Source organism: Nicotiana tabacum, chromosome 15 (assembly GCF_000715075.1).
Source record: "Nicotiana tabacum cultivar K326 chromosome 15, ASM71507v2, whole genome shotgun sequence".
Classification (NCBI taxonomy): Eukaryota; Viridiplantae; Streptophyta; class Magnoliopsida; order Solanales; family Solanaceae; genus Nicotiana; species Nicotiana tabacum.
In genome coordinates, this window is record NC_134094.1 from 41048908 (window position 1) to 41063088 (window position 14181).

The following is a 14181-nucleotide window of genomic DNA, read 5'->3' on the forward strand; positions in this document are numbered from 1 at the left end:
AAGTTATTAATCAAAAGTCAAAAATTGACTCAAAAGCCAGCCCCCTGGCCCAAGTCTCGAAATCCGCTAAAAGTTACAAAACCCGAAAGCCCATTCAACCAAGAGTCCAACCATACCAAATTTGCCAAAATCCGATACCAAATCGTCACCCAAATCCCCAAATCAAACTCTCTAAATTCCTAGCCTCAAACTCTCAATTTACACCTTAAATACACACCAACTAGGTGGGAAAATCAATGGGGAAACAAGATTATTGATAAAAAATGAGTACAAGTGACTTACCTCAAGATACCCCTCGAAAATCCTCTCAAGAATCACCAAAACCCGAGCTTAAAATGTTTGTAATGAAGCCAAATCGTGAACCCTTGTTTTTAAACATTCTGCCCAGCCTTTCTGCTTCTGCGGACATTTAACCGCTTTTGCGGCGTCGTAGAAGCGACCAATCTTCCGATTCTGCGGTGAACCATTGGAGTTGGGCCTCCGCTTCTGTGGTCCTTTCCCCCGCATCTGTGCAACCGCAGGTGCGGAATTCCCCATCGCGCCTTCCGCTTATGCGCCCATCTCGCCGCACCTGCGACCTCCTGCACACTCCCCTCCAAACTCGCATTTGCGCAACTCAACCCGTATATGCGAGCTCACATCTGCGATCAAAGCTCCGCAGGTGCGGTTACACCAGTAGACTCCAGCTTCAGCAACCTCTCAAATTCAACTTTTAATCCGTTAACCATCCGGAATCAACCCGAGGCCCCCGAGACCTCAACCAAACATACCAACAAGTCCCAAAATATCATACGAACTTAGTCGATTCCTCAAATCACATCACACAACATCAAAAATACGAATCGCACCCCAATTCAAGCCTATTGAAACTAAGGAATTCCAACTTCTACAAATGATGCTGAAACCTATCAAATCACATCCGATTGACCCCAAATTTTGCACACAAGTCACATATGACACCACAGACCTACTCCAACTCCCAGAATCGGAATCCGACCCTGATATCAAAAAGTCCACTCCCGGTCCAACTTTCCAAAAATCTAATTTTCGTCATTTCAAGCCTAATTCAACTACGAACCTCCAATTCACAATCCAGACGTGCTCCTAAGTCCAAAATCACCCAACGAAGCTAACAGAACTATCAAAATTCTATTCCAGAGTCGTTTACACACAAATTAACATCTGATCAACCATTTCAACTTTGAGACTAAGTGTCTCATTTTATTCTAAAATCCCTCCGGACCCGAACCGACTACCCCGGCAAGTCATATAACAACTATAAAGTACAAAAATGAGTAGTAAATGGGGGAACAGGGCTATAACTCTCAAAATAATCGGCCGTGTCGTTACATCCTCCCCCTCTTAAACAAACGTTCGCTCTCGAACAGGTCTAGAAACATACCTGGAGTCTCAAATAGGTGTGGATATTTGCTCCGCATCTCCCGCTCGGTCTCCCATGTAGCCTCCTCAACTGGCTGACCTCTCCACTGCACCTTCACTGAAGCTATATCCTTTGACCTTAACTTTCGAACCTACCGATCCAAAATGGCCACCGGCTCCACATCATAAGTCAAATCACCATCCAACTGGATCGTGCTGAAATCCAAAACATCAGACAGATTGCTGACATACTTCTGGAGCATAGAAACATAAAACACTAGATACACACTTGACAAACTAGGTGGCAAGTCCAGCTTGTACGCCACCTCCCCAATCCTCTGAAGTACCTCAAACGGCCCAATATACCGAGGGCTCAACTTTCCCTTCTTTCCGAACCTCATAACACCCTTCATGGGTGAAACCTTGAGCAGAACCTTCTCCCCAACCATGTAAGAAACATCACGGACCTTCCTGTCGGCATAACTCTTCTGTCTAGACTGCACCGTGCGAAGCCGATCCTGAATCAATTTAACCTTGTCCAAAGCACCCTGAACCAAGTCAGTACCCAATAGCCTAGCCTCACCCGGCTCAAACCAACCCACCGGAGATCTACATAGTCTCCCATACAAAGCCTCATACAGAGCCATCTGAATGCTCGACTGGTAACTGTTATTGTAGGCAAACTCCGCGAGCGGCAGAAACTGATCCCAAGAACCCCCCCCCCCCCCAAAATCAATGACACAAGTGCGTAGAATGTCCTCCAATATCTAAAAAGTGCGCTCGGACTGTCCGTCCGCCTGAGGGTGAAAGGTTGTGCTCAACTCAACCTGGGTGCCCAACTCTCGCTACACGGCTTTCCAAAACTGCGATGTAAACTGCGTGCCCTAATCTGAAATGATGGACACTGGCACACCGTGAAGGCGAACAATCTCACAAATGTAATTCTCAGCCAACCGCTCCGAAGAATAAGTAGTCCCAACCGGAGTGAAGTACGCAAACTTGGTCAGCAGATCCACAATTATCCAAATAGCATCGAACTTCCTCGAAGTCCGTGGGAGCCCAACTACAAAATCCATGGTTATCCGCTCCCATTTCCACTCTGGAATCTCTAGCCTTTGAAGTAATCCACCCAGCCTCTGATGCTCATACTTTACCTGCTGACAGTTGAGGCACCAAGCTACAAATCCCACTATATCCTTCTTCATTATTCTCCACCAATAATGCTGCATCAAGTCCTGGTACATCTTCACGACACCTGGATGAATGGAATACCGTGAACTGTGGGCCTCCTCAAGAATCAACTTACGCAGCCCGTCCACATTAGGCACACAAATTCGACCATGCATCCTCAATACCCCATCATCCCCAATAGTAACATCTCTGACATCACCGTGCTGAACCGTGTCCTTAAGGACAAGCAATTGGGGATCATCATACTGGTGCTCTCTGATGCGATCATATAAGGAAGACCGAGAAACCACACAAGCTAGAACCCTACTAGGCTCCGAGATATCTAATCTCATGAACTGGTTGGCCAAGGCCTGAACATCAACTTCAAGAGGTCTCTCACCAATAAGAATGAATGCAAGGCTACCCATACTCACTGCCTCTCTACTCAAGGCATCGACCACCACATTGGCCTTCCCGGGATGATACAGAATAGTGATATCATAGTCCATTAGCAGCTCCAACCATATCCGCTACCTCAAATTAGATCCTTCTATTTGAACAAGTGTTGGAGACTCCGATGATCTGTAAACGCCTCACAAGACACACCATAGAGATAAAGCCTCAAAATCTTCAATGCATGAACGATGGCAGGTAACTCCAAATCATGAACATGGTAGTTCTTCTCATGGGACTTCAACTGACATGAAGCATAATCAATCACTCTACCCTCCTGCATCAAGACACACCCAATACCGATCGAGAAGCATCACAATACACTGTGTAAGAGCCTGAAGCTGAAGGCAAAACTAGAACTGGCATTTTGGTCAATGCAGTCTTGAGCTTCTGAAAGCTCTCTTCACACTCATCCGTCCACCTGAAAATAGCACCCTTTTGGGTCAATTTGGTCAAAGACGATGCAATAGATGAGAAACCCTCCACGAAGCGACGATAATAACCGGTCAAGCTCCAAATATTTGTAGCTGAGGACGGTCTGGACCAACTCTGAACCGCCTCTATCTTCTTTGAATCCACCCGAATCCCCTCATTGGACACCACATGCCCCAAGAACGCCACTAAACTAAGCCAAAACTTACATTTGGAGAACTTGGCATAAAGCTTCTCCCCCCTCAACCGCTGCAACATAATCCTCAAATATTGGGCATGCTCCTCCTGGCTACGAGAGTACACCAGGATGTCATCAATGAACACTATGACAAACGAGTCAAGATAAGGCTGAAATACACTGTTCATCAGATGCATGAATGTTGTTGGGGCATTGGTCAGCCCAAAAGACATCACAAGGAACTCATAATGACCATAGCGGGTCCTGAATATTGTTTTTAGAATCTCCGAGACCTGAATCTTCAACTGGTGATACCCAAACCTCAAGTCAATCTTAGAGAACACCCTCGCTCCCTGAAGCTGGTCAAATAGATCATCAATGCGTGGCAAATGATATTTGTTCTTGATTGTAACTTTGTTCAACTACCTATAATCAATGCGCATCCGCATAGTACCATCTTTCTTCTTCACAAACAGAATCGGTGCACCCCAAGGCGACACACTAAGCCTGATAAACCCCTTATCAAGAAATTCTTGAAGTTGTTCCTTCAATTTCTTCAACTCTACCGGTGCCATACAATACGGTGGAATAGAAATGGGCTGAGTGCCTGACACCAAGTCAATACCAAAGTCAATATCCTTGTCGGGCGGCATGCTCGCCAGATCTACAGGAAACACATCCGGAAAATCTCGCACCACCGGAATAGAATCAATAGTAGGAGTATCAACACCAACATCCCTCACAAACGCCAAATAAGATAAACAACCCTTTCCAACCATCCGCTGGGCCTTCAAATATGAAATCACTCTGCTGGGAACATAGTCTAGAGAACCTCTCCACTCAATCCTTGGCAACCCCGACATCGCTAACGTCATGGTCTTAACATGACAATCCAGAACGGCATGACATGGAGACAACCAATCCATACCCAAGATCACGTCGAAATCAACCATGCTAAGCAATAAGAGATCAACTATAGTCTCCAATCCCCCAATAGTCACTACACACGACCGATATACATGGTCCATAACAATAGTATCGCCCACTGGCGTAGATACATGAACAGATAAAACTAAGGACTCATGGGGCATATCCAGATAATGAGCAAAATACGATGATACATACGAATACGTGGAATAAGTGTCAAATAATACAGAGGCATCCCCGTGGCATACTGAGACAATACCTGTGATCACTGCATCTGAAGTAACAACATCTGGTCTGGCAGGAATAGCACAAAATCGGGCCTGACCGCCTCCTGATCGGTCTTACCCTCTTGGGCGACCCCTAGCTGACTGAGCCTTACCCCAAGCTGGCTGGGCGGGTTTGTGAAGTAACTGGTGTTGAAGTCGCAACCTGACTCCTCTGCTGTACTGGACCTCCCGGACGACGAGGACACTGCCTCCACATATGCCCAAACTCCCCGCACTCGAAGTAACTCCCTGGTGCTGGGTACTGAAGGGAGCCCCGAGCACTAGGATAACTGCTAGAAGGACCAGAAATAGATAAATCGTGAATCGATAGAGCATAGAACGAACTCTGAGCTGGAAGGGAACTGAGAGATGACTGACCCTGATGAGCGCTGTATGAACCATGATTAGATGATGTACCACGGTGAACTGGACGAGCCATCTGAGCATGCCTATAAGGACGACCCCTGTCATGGTAGAACTGACTCCTAGAAGGGACACGTTGAAACTACCCGATCCACGAGGCCTCTTGGCCTCCCTCTCTCCACGCTCCTGGCTACGAACCATCTCTATCTGCTGGGCAATGTTAACCACCTCGTCAAAAGTAGCACCAAACACCCTCTCCCGAGTCATAAGCAACCACAGGTGATATGTGGGGCAATCGATGAACCTCCTAATCCTCTCCCTATCAGTGGGAACCAACTAAACTACGTGACGAGCCAACTCAGAAAACCTCATCTCGTACTGTGTCACAGACATGCCATCCTAACACAGCTGCTCAAATTGCCTGCGCAACTCCTCCCTGCGAGACTACGATACGAACTTCTTCAAGAAGATAACTGAGAACTCTTGCCATATAAGTGGTGCTGCACCGACCGTCCTACACCTCTAATAAGCCTCCCACCATCTGAAGGCATCCCCTATGAATTGAAAAGTAGTGAACGAGACCCCACTGGTCTCTAGAATACCCGCACTGTGAAGAATCTACTGGCACTTATCTAGGAAACCCTGTGCATTCTTTGACTCAGCCCTGCTAAATGATAGAGGCTGAAGCCTCCCAAATATCTCAAGTCTCCTCTGATCATCATCAGTCATAACGGGAATCACCTGGGCCTGAACAGCTGCAACCGGCTAGGCTGGTAGTATCCCCGGTGTCTGGAGTCCCTGCATCATCTTGTGATGATCCAAAAGGTCATCTTATATTATAGAACTCGAATATGCACTCTTAAGCCTTAAAAATATCATTTTTACCCTCTTCGATTTGCGTGCACAGTCCGGGCAGGTTTCCGAAAAGCTATTATGTTGAAAACTAATGAAAATAAGAATTTTTTCTTAAAAATTGATTTTTGTTGACTTCGGTCAACATTTTTGGTAAACGGGCCCGGATCCATGCTTTGACGGTCCCGGTAGGTTTGTATCAAATTATGGGACCTAGGCGTATGCCCGGAATTAAATTCGGAGGTCCCTAGTCGGAAATTATTTATTTTTAAGAATTGATTGATATTTGGCATGATTAGTATCGGGTCCGTATTTTGGTTTCAGAGCCCGGTACAAGTTTATTATGATATTTAAGACTTGTCTGTGAAATTTTGTGAGAAACAGAGTTGATTTGACGTGATTCGGACTTCCAATTGAGAAGATATGAATTTTGAAGTGTTCTTGAGAATTTCATATGATTTGGTACTAAATTCGTAGTTCTAGGTGTTATTTTGGCTATTTGATCATGCGAGCAAGTTCATATGATATTTTTAGACTTGTGTGCATGTTTGGTTTGGAGCCCCGAGAGCTCGGGTGAGTTTCGGATAGGCCACGGGATGTTTTGAACTTAGAAAATGTTGCTGGTATAATTGAACCTGTTGCATGCCTCTGATCTCGCAATTATGAGATCAGGCTTCGCAAATGCGAAATAAGCAGGCCTAGCAATTGCGAGGTATCTATTGCAATTGCAAAGAAGGCCTGGGACAGCATGTTCTCGCAATTACGAGATTTTCTTCGCAATTTCGATGGTAGTCTGGGAAGGGCAGGTTCACAAATGCGAACATCTACTCGCATTTGTGAGGTTTATTGGCCGCAAATGCGACACTATCCTCGCATCTGCGAAGGCAGCGGGATTGTGAAGGGCATCACAATTGCGATTGTTCCTTCGCATTTGCAAAGCTCAGGTCGCAATTTCGATACCTGCAGCTGATTATAAGGGACTTAGACAAGATTTTTCATTCATTCTTCATATTTTCAAAACCCTAAACCTTAAGAGGCGATTTTCCAAAGACCAAATCTTCCCAAAATCATAGGTAAGTGATTCCTAACTCTTTTATTTCAATATTTTATATCTTTTAATAAGATTTCAACCTAGAATCTAGAATTTTTATGGTGAAATTAGTATTTTTGGGTAGAACTTAGGAATTTTGAAATTTGAGGATTTAGACCTCAATTTGAGGTCGGATTCCAAAATCAATTACATATTCGGGCTCGGGGGTGAATGGGTAAAAGAATTTTTGTCTGAACCTCGGGATTTGACCAAGCAGGCCCGAGGTCGATTTTTTGATTTTTTTGGAGAAAATTTGGGAAACTTTAACTTACGCAATATAGTTGATTCCTTTAGCAATATTTGATGTTATTGAGTCATTTTTGAATAGATACGAGTGGTTTGGAGGTGAATTCCAAAGGAAAAGTTGTGATTGAGAATTAAGTGGCATTCGGAGTGAGGTAAGTGTTGTGTCTAACCCTGACTTGAGGGAATTAGGAACCTTAGATTACTTGCTAAGTGAAATTCATGTGAGCGGCGTATATATGAGGTGACGAGTACTTATGCACCGCCAATTTACCTGTTTTCCATGTTTCTCTATTTTTCTTATATTGTCTCATTCCTACGCCTAATTGCTACGTGATATACTAGTGTTGTTCAATTTATCGTTCTTATCATGTTTACGGTTTTCTGGTGATAATTGAGTTTTTATTTCAAAGTTGAGATTGATATTATGGAACCAAATGTTGAAGTAAGGTTTGTACTTGTTATTCTATCTCCTTGTTGTTATTTATGCATTGCATTATGGTAAGAGAGAGTGATAATGCACGAAGGGTGATGTCGTGCCATATTGTGAGTGTTAATGCACGAAGGGTGATGCCATGCCATATTGTGAGTGTTAATGCACGAAGGGTGATGCCGTGCCATATTGTGAGTGTTAATGCATGAAGGGTGATGTCGTGCCATGATATGAGAGTTAATACATGAAGGGTGATGCCGTGCCGTTTCTATTAATTTTATGGTGAGATTGAGAGTAAAAGCACGAAGGGTGATGCCGTGTATTTTTCCTTACTGTATTCACTATTCCTGTTGATTCATGGTATATTGACTGCTTCAGTGATCATTCTGTTGTAGTTCTTTATCTTGTATTCCCCTCAGTATGTTCCCCTCCCGACATTTCCTGTTTAGTTCTTCATTTCTGTTATTTGTATATACACTGTTAAATTGTACAGGTTAATTTGTAGGTGCCTTGCCTTAGCCTCGTCACTATTTCGTCGAGGTTAGGCTCGACACTTACCAGCACATGGGATCGGTTGTACTGATACTGCACTCTGCACTTTCTGTGTAGATTTTGATACCGGCTCGGGTTGATCGAGATTTTGCTATTGGTCCGCTGTCCGGAGACTCAAGGTAGATCTGTCGGCATTCACAATCCTTGAAGTCCCCATCTATCTTTTCTGTTCTACTATTTTTTTCATTCAGACAGTTGTATTTCTTTCAGACTATTACTTGTAGTAAATTGTAGAATGCTCGTGAATTGTGACTCCAGATCCAGGTGGTAATAATTAATACAGTTTTATGATATTCCGCACTATTTATATTTCATCTTAGTTAATTATTGTTAATTACTGAATGAGAATATGGAATTGGTTTAATGATTCTCTAACGTTGGCTTGCCTAGCAAGTAAAATGTTAGGCGCCATCACAGTCCCGTCAGTGGGAAATTTTGGGTCGTGACAGTTGGTGTCAGAGCACTAGGTTGCCTAGGTCTCACGGTTCACGAGAAATTTTAGTAGAGTCTATAGGATCGGTACGGAGACATCTGTGCCTATCTTCCAGAGGCTATGAAGTTTAGGAACAAGTTTCACTTCTATTCTTCTCCGTCGTGCAATTTTGCTTTCTCAATACTGATTGAACTCTTCTACTCATATTTTCTCGCAGATGGCGAGAACACGTACCGCTTCCTCAGCTGAGCAGCAGCCAGAGCCTCCAGTGGCAGCTCCTACATGGGACAGAGGTTGAGGCTGAGGCCGTGCCAGAGGCCGAGGCAAGGGCAGGGCTCAGCCTAGAGCTCGAGTAGCAACCCCAGTAGTGGAGCCTCAGGTAGAGCTTGACGAGAAGGTTCCAGCCCAGACTGTTCTTGCCAGACCAGCTCAGGTTCTGGAGGGGTTCATTGCTACCCCAGTACTTCAGGATGCTTTGGTCCGTTTGGTAGGACTTATGGAGAGTGTGGCCCACACTGGCGCATTTTTCATGGCACCAGCAGTCTCTCAGGCTGGAGGAGGAGCCTAGACTCCTACCACTCCCGCTCCGGAGCAGATAGCTCCCCAGTATCAAGCTCCAGCAGCTCAGCCAGTCGGATTAGTTCTACCGGTTATTGCGGCACAGGTCGGAGATGGGCCAGCTATGTCTTCTGAGGCTTTATGGAGATTGGACAGGTTTACCAAGCTCTTTCCTATTCACTTTAGTGGTGCTCCTTCAGAGGATCCCCAGGAGTATCTTGACAGCTGTCACGAGGTTCTACGAAACATGGGTATAGTGGAGACCAATGGGGTCGATTTTGCTGCATTTTAGATAGCTGGTTCCGCTAAGAAATAGTGGAGAGATTACTTGTTGACCAGACCAGCTGGGTCGCCTGCTCTTACTTGGGACCAGTTCTCTCATCTCGTCATAGAGAAGTTTCTACCTATCACATTGAGAGAGGAACGTCACCGTCAGTTTGAGCGTCTCCAGCAGGGCAGTATGACTGTTACTCAGTATGAGACCCGTTTTGTGGATTTGGCCCGTCATGCCATTCTTCTGCTTCCCACCGAGAGAGAGAGAGAGAGAGAGGGTGAGGGGGGTTTATTGATAGACTTGCTCAGCCTATCAGATTGCAGATGGCTAAAGAGACTGGGAATGAGATTTCTTTCCAGGCGGCTGCTATTGTCGCCAAACGAGTCAAAATGGTTCTTACTCAGGGAGGTCAGGGGTCTGACAAGAGACCTCGTCATTCCGGTGAGTTCAGCGGTGCCTCATCTAGAGGCAGGAGTACTTTTGGTAGAGGCCATCCTCCCAGGCCGTTTCATTCAGCGCTCCAGGCATCCCACAGTGCCTCAGGTCGTCGTGGCCCTCAGATGCATTATTTCGACCAGCTAGCCTACAGTGCATCACCAGCTCCTATTAGTGCACCTCCACTGCAGAGTTATCAGGGTGGTTATTCAGGTCGACAGGGTCAGTTTCAGGGTCAGCAGTCATAGTAGCCGAGGTTATGTTATACTTGTGGTGATCCGAGGCACATTGCTAGATTTTGCCTTCGGGCAACGGGCAGCTCACAGCATCAGAGTTCTCGTGCCATGGTTCCGGCACCAGTTGCTGCACCACCTTCTCAGCTAGCCAGAGGCAGGGGTCAAGTAGCCAGAGGTAGAGTCCAGACTGTTAGAGGTGGAGATTAGGCTGTTAGAGGTGGAGATTAGGCTGTTAGAGGTGGAGACCAGCCAATTAGAGGCCGTCCCAGGGACGTAGTTCAGGGTGGTAGGGCCCAGCCCCGATGTTATGCTTTCCAAGCCAGGCCAGAGGCTGAGTCATCTGACGCTGTTATCACAGGTACTATTTCAGTTTGCAGTAAAGATGTTTCAGTTCTATTTGATCCGGGATCTACTTACTCTTATGTGTCATCCTATTTTACTTCCTATTTGGTTGTGCCTCGTGATTCTTTGAGTGCTCCTCTGTATATGTCCACACTAGTGGGAGATGCTATTATTGTAGATCGTGTTTATCGTTCGTGTGTGGTAACCATTGGGAGTCTTGAGGCTCGTGTAGATCTTCTACTTCTTGACATGTTTGATTTTGATGTCATACTGGGTATGGATTGGCTGTCACTTTATCATGCTATATTAGATTATCATGCCAAGACGGTGACCTTAGCCTTGCAGGGGTTTCCTCGATTAGAGTGGAGAGGGAATCTTGGCCATTCTGACAGCAGGGTTACCTCTTATGTGAAGGCTCGGCATATGGTCGAGAAGGGGTGTCTAGCTTATTTGGTTTATGTCCGCGATTCTAGTGCGGAGGTTCCTTCCATAGATTCGGTGCTGGTTGTTTGTGACTTTCCAGAGGTGTTTCCTGCAGACCTTCCAGGGATGCCACCCTATAGGGATATTGATTTCTGCATTGATTTGGCTCCGGGCACTCAGCCTATTTCCATTCTGCCATATCGTTCGGCAGTTGAACAAAGTCACCATCAAGAATGAGTATCCATTGCCAAGGATTGATGATTTATTTGATCAGCTTCAGGGTGCCAAGGTGTTTTTAGAGATTGATTTGAGATCTGGCTACCATCAGTTGAGGATTAGGGCATCCGATGTTCCTAAGACAACTTTTCTGACTCGGTATGGGCATTATGAGTTTCTAGTGATGTCATTTGGGCTGACAAATGCCCCAACAACATTCATAGATTTGATGAACCGGGTGTTCAAACCCTACTTGGATTCCTTTGTGGTTGTGTTTATTGATGATATCTTGATCTACTCCCACATTCGAGAGGAGCATGAGCAGCACCTTCGGATCGTTCTTCAGATTCTGAAAGACAGCTAGTTATATGCTAATTTCTCAAAATGCGAGTTTTGGTTGAGTTCAGTTGCTTTCTTGGGTCACGTTGTATCAACAGAGGGTATTTAGGTGGATCCTAAGAAGATTGAGGCAGTTCAGAACTAGCCTAGATCCACATCAGCTACAGAGATCCGTAGTTTCCTAAGTTTGGCGGGCTATTACCGTCGATTTGTAGAGGGGTTTTCATCCATAGCAGCCCCGTTGACCAGATTGACCCAGAAGGGTGCCCCATTCAGGTGGTCAGACGAGTGTGAACTGAGCTTTCAGAAGCTCAAGACTGCTTTGACCTCGACACCGGTATTGGTGTTACCCACAGGTTCAGGATCTTATACAGTATATTGTGACGCATCTCGTATTGTTCTGGGTGCGGTATTGATGTAGGGTGGCAAGGTTATTGCATATGCTTCGCGGCAGTTGAAGGTTCATGAGAAGAATTACCCTGTTCATGATCTAGAGCTGGCAAACATTGTTCACGCGCTGAAGTTTTGGAGGCACTATCTTTACGGCGTACCATGTGAGGTATTCACTGATCATCGGAGCTTGCACTATTTGTTCAAGTAGAAGGAACTCAATTTGAGGCAGAGGAGGTGGCTGGAGCTATTGAAAGACTATGATATCACCATATTGTATCATCCCGGGAAGGCCAATGTGGTGGTCGATGCTTTGAGTAGAAAGTCAGTCAGTATGGGTAGCCTTGCATATATGCCAGTTGGTGAGAGACCGCTTGCATTGGATATTCAGGCCTTGGCCAACTAGTTCGTGAGGTTAGATGTTTCCGAGCCCAGCCGTGTTCTAGCTTGTACAGTTGCTCGATTTTCTTTGTTTGAGAGCATCAGAGATCGGCAGGATGACGATCCTCATTTACTTGTTCTTAGAGACACAGTGCAGCACGGTGGTGCCAAGAAGGTTACTGTTGGAGATGACAGAGTTTTGAGGATGCAGGGTCATATTTGTGTACCTAATATGGATGGACTTCATGAGTTGATCCTTGAGGAGTCCTACAGTTCCCGATATTCTATTCATCCGAGCGCCGCCAAGATGTATCAGGACTTGAGGCAGCATTATTGGTGGAGGAGGATGAAGAAAGACATAGTTGCATATGTAGCTCGGTGCCTAAACTGCCAGCAGGTAAAGTGTGAGCATCAGAGACCTGGTGGTTTACTTCAGAGGTTAGAAATTCCTGAGTGGAAGTGGGAGCGTATCACTATGGATTTTGTTGTTGGACTCCCACGAACTCAGAGGAAGTTCGATGCAGTTTGGGTCATTGTGGACAGGCTGACCAAGTCAGCACACTTCATTCCTGTGGCAGTTACCTATTCCTCGGAGCGGTTGGCAGAGATTTACATCCGGGAGATCGTCCATATTCACGGCGTGCCCGTGTCTATTATATCTGACCGAGGTACGCAGTTCACCTCGCACTTTTGGATGGCAGTACAACGTGAGTTAGGTACGCGTGTTGAGTTGAGCACAACATTTCATCCTCAGACGGACGGACAATCCGAGCTAACTGTTCAGATCTTGGAGGATATGCTCTGCACCTGTGTTATTGACTTTGGAGGTTCTTGGGATCAGTTCTTGCCGTTAGCGGAGTTTGCCTACAATAACAACTACCAGTCGAGCATTCAGATGGCTCCCTATGAGGCATTATATGGTAGATGATGTAGGTCGCTAGTTGGGTGGTTTGAGCCGGGGGAGACTCAGTTATTGGGTGCAGATTTAGTTCAGGAGGCCTTGGACAAGGTCAAGATTATACAGGATCGACTTCGTACAGCTCAGTCCAGGCAAAAACGTTATGCCGACCGTAGAGTTCGTGATGTGGCATTCATGGTCGGAGAGAGAGTATTACTTCGGGTATTGCCCATGAAGGGTGTTATGAGATTTGGAAGAATGGCAAGTTGAGCCCTAGGTATATCGATCCATTTGAGATCCTCGAGAGAGTGGGGGAGGTAACTTACAAGCTTGCGTTGCCACCTAGTTTAGCAACTGTTCATTCGGTATTCCATGTGTCCATGCTTCGAAAGTATCATGGCGATCCATCCCATGTGTTAGATTTCAGCTCTGTCCAGTTGGACAAGGATTTGACTTACGAGGAGGAGCCGGTGGCAATTCTAGCCCAGTAAGTTCGCTAGTTGAGATCAAAGAGTTACCCTTTAGTTCGAGTGCAGTGGAGAGGTAAGCCTATTGAGGCATCTACTTGGGAGTCCGAGTACAATATACGGAGTAGATATCCCCACATTTTCACCAGCCCATGTACTTTTCTATGTCCGTTCGAGGACGAACGGTTGTTTTAGAGGTGGAGAATGTGATGACTCAAAAGGTCATCTTATGTTTTAGAACTCGAATATGCGCTCTTAAGCCTTAAAAATATCATTTTTACCATTCTGGATTTACACGCGCAGTCTGGGCAGGTTTTCGAAAAGCTTTTATGTTGAAAGCTAATAAAAATAAGAATTTTGCCTTAAAAGTTGATTTTTGTTGACTTCGATCAATATTTTTGGTAAATGGGCCCGGATCCATGCTTTGACGGTCCCGGTAGGTTCGTATCG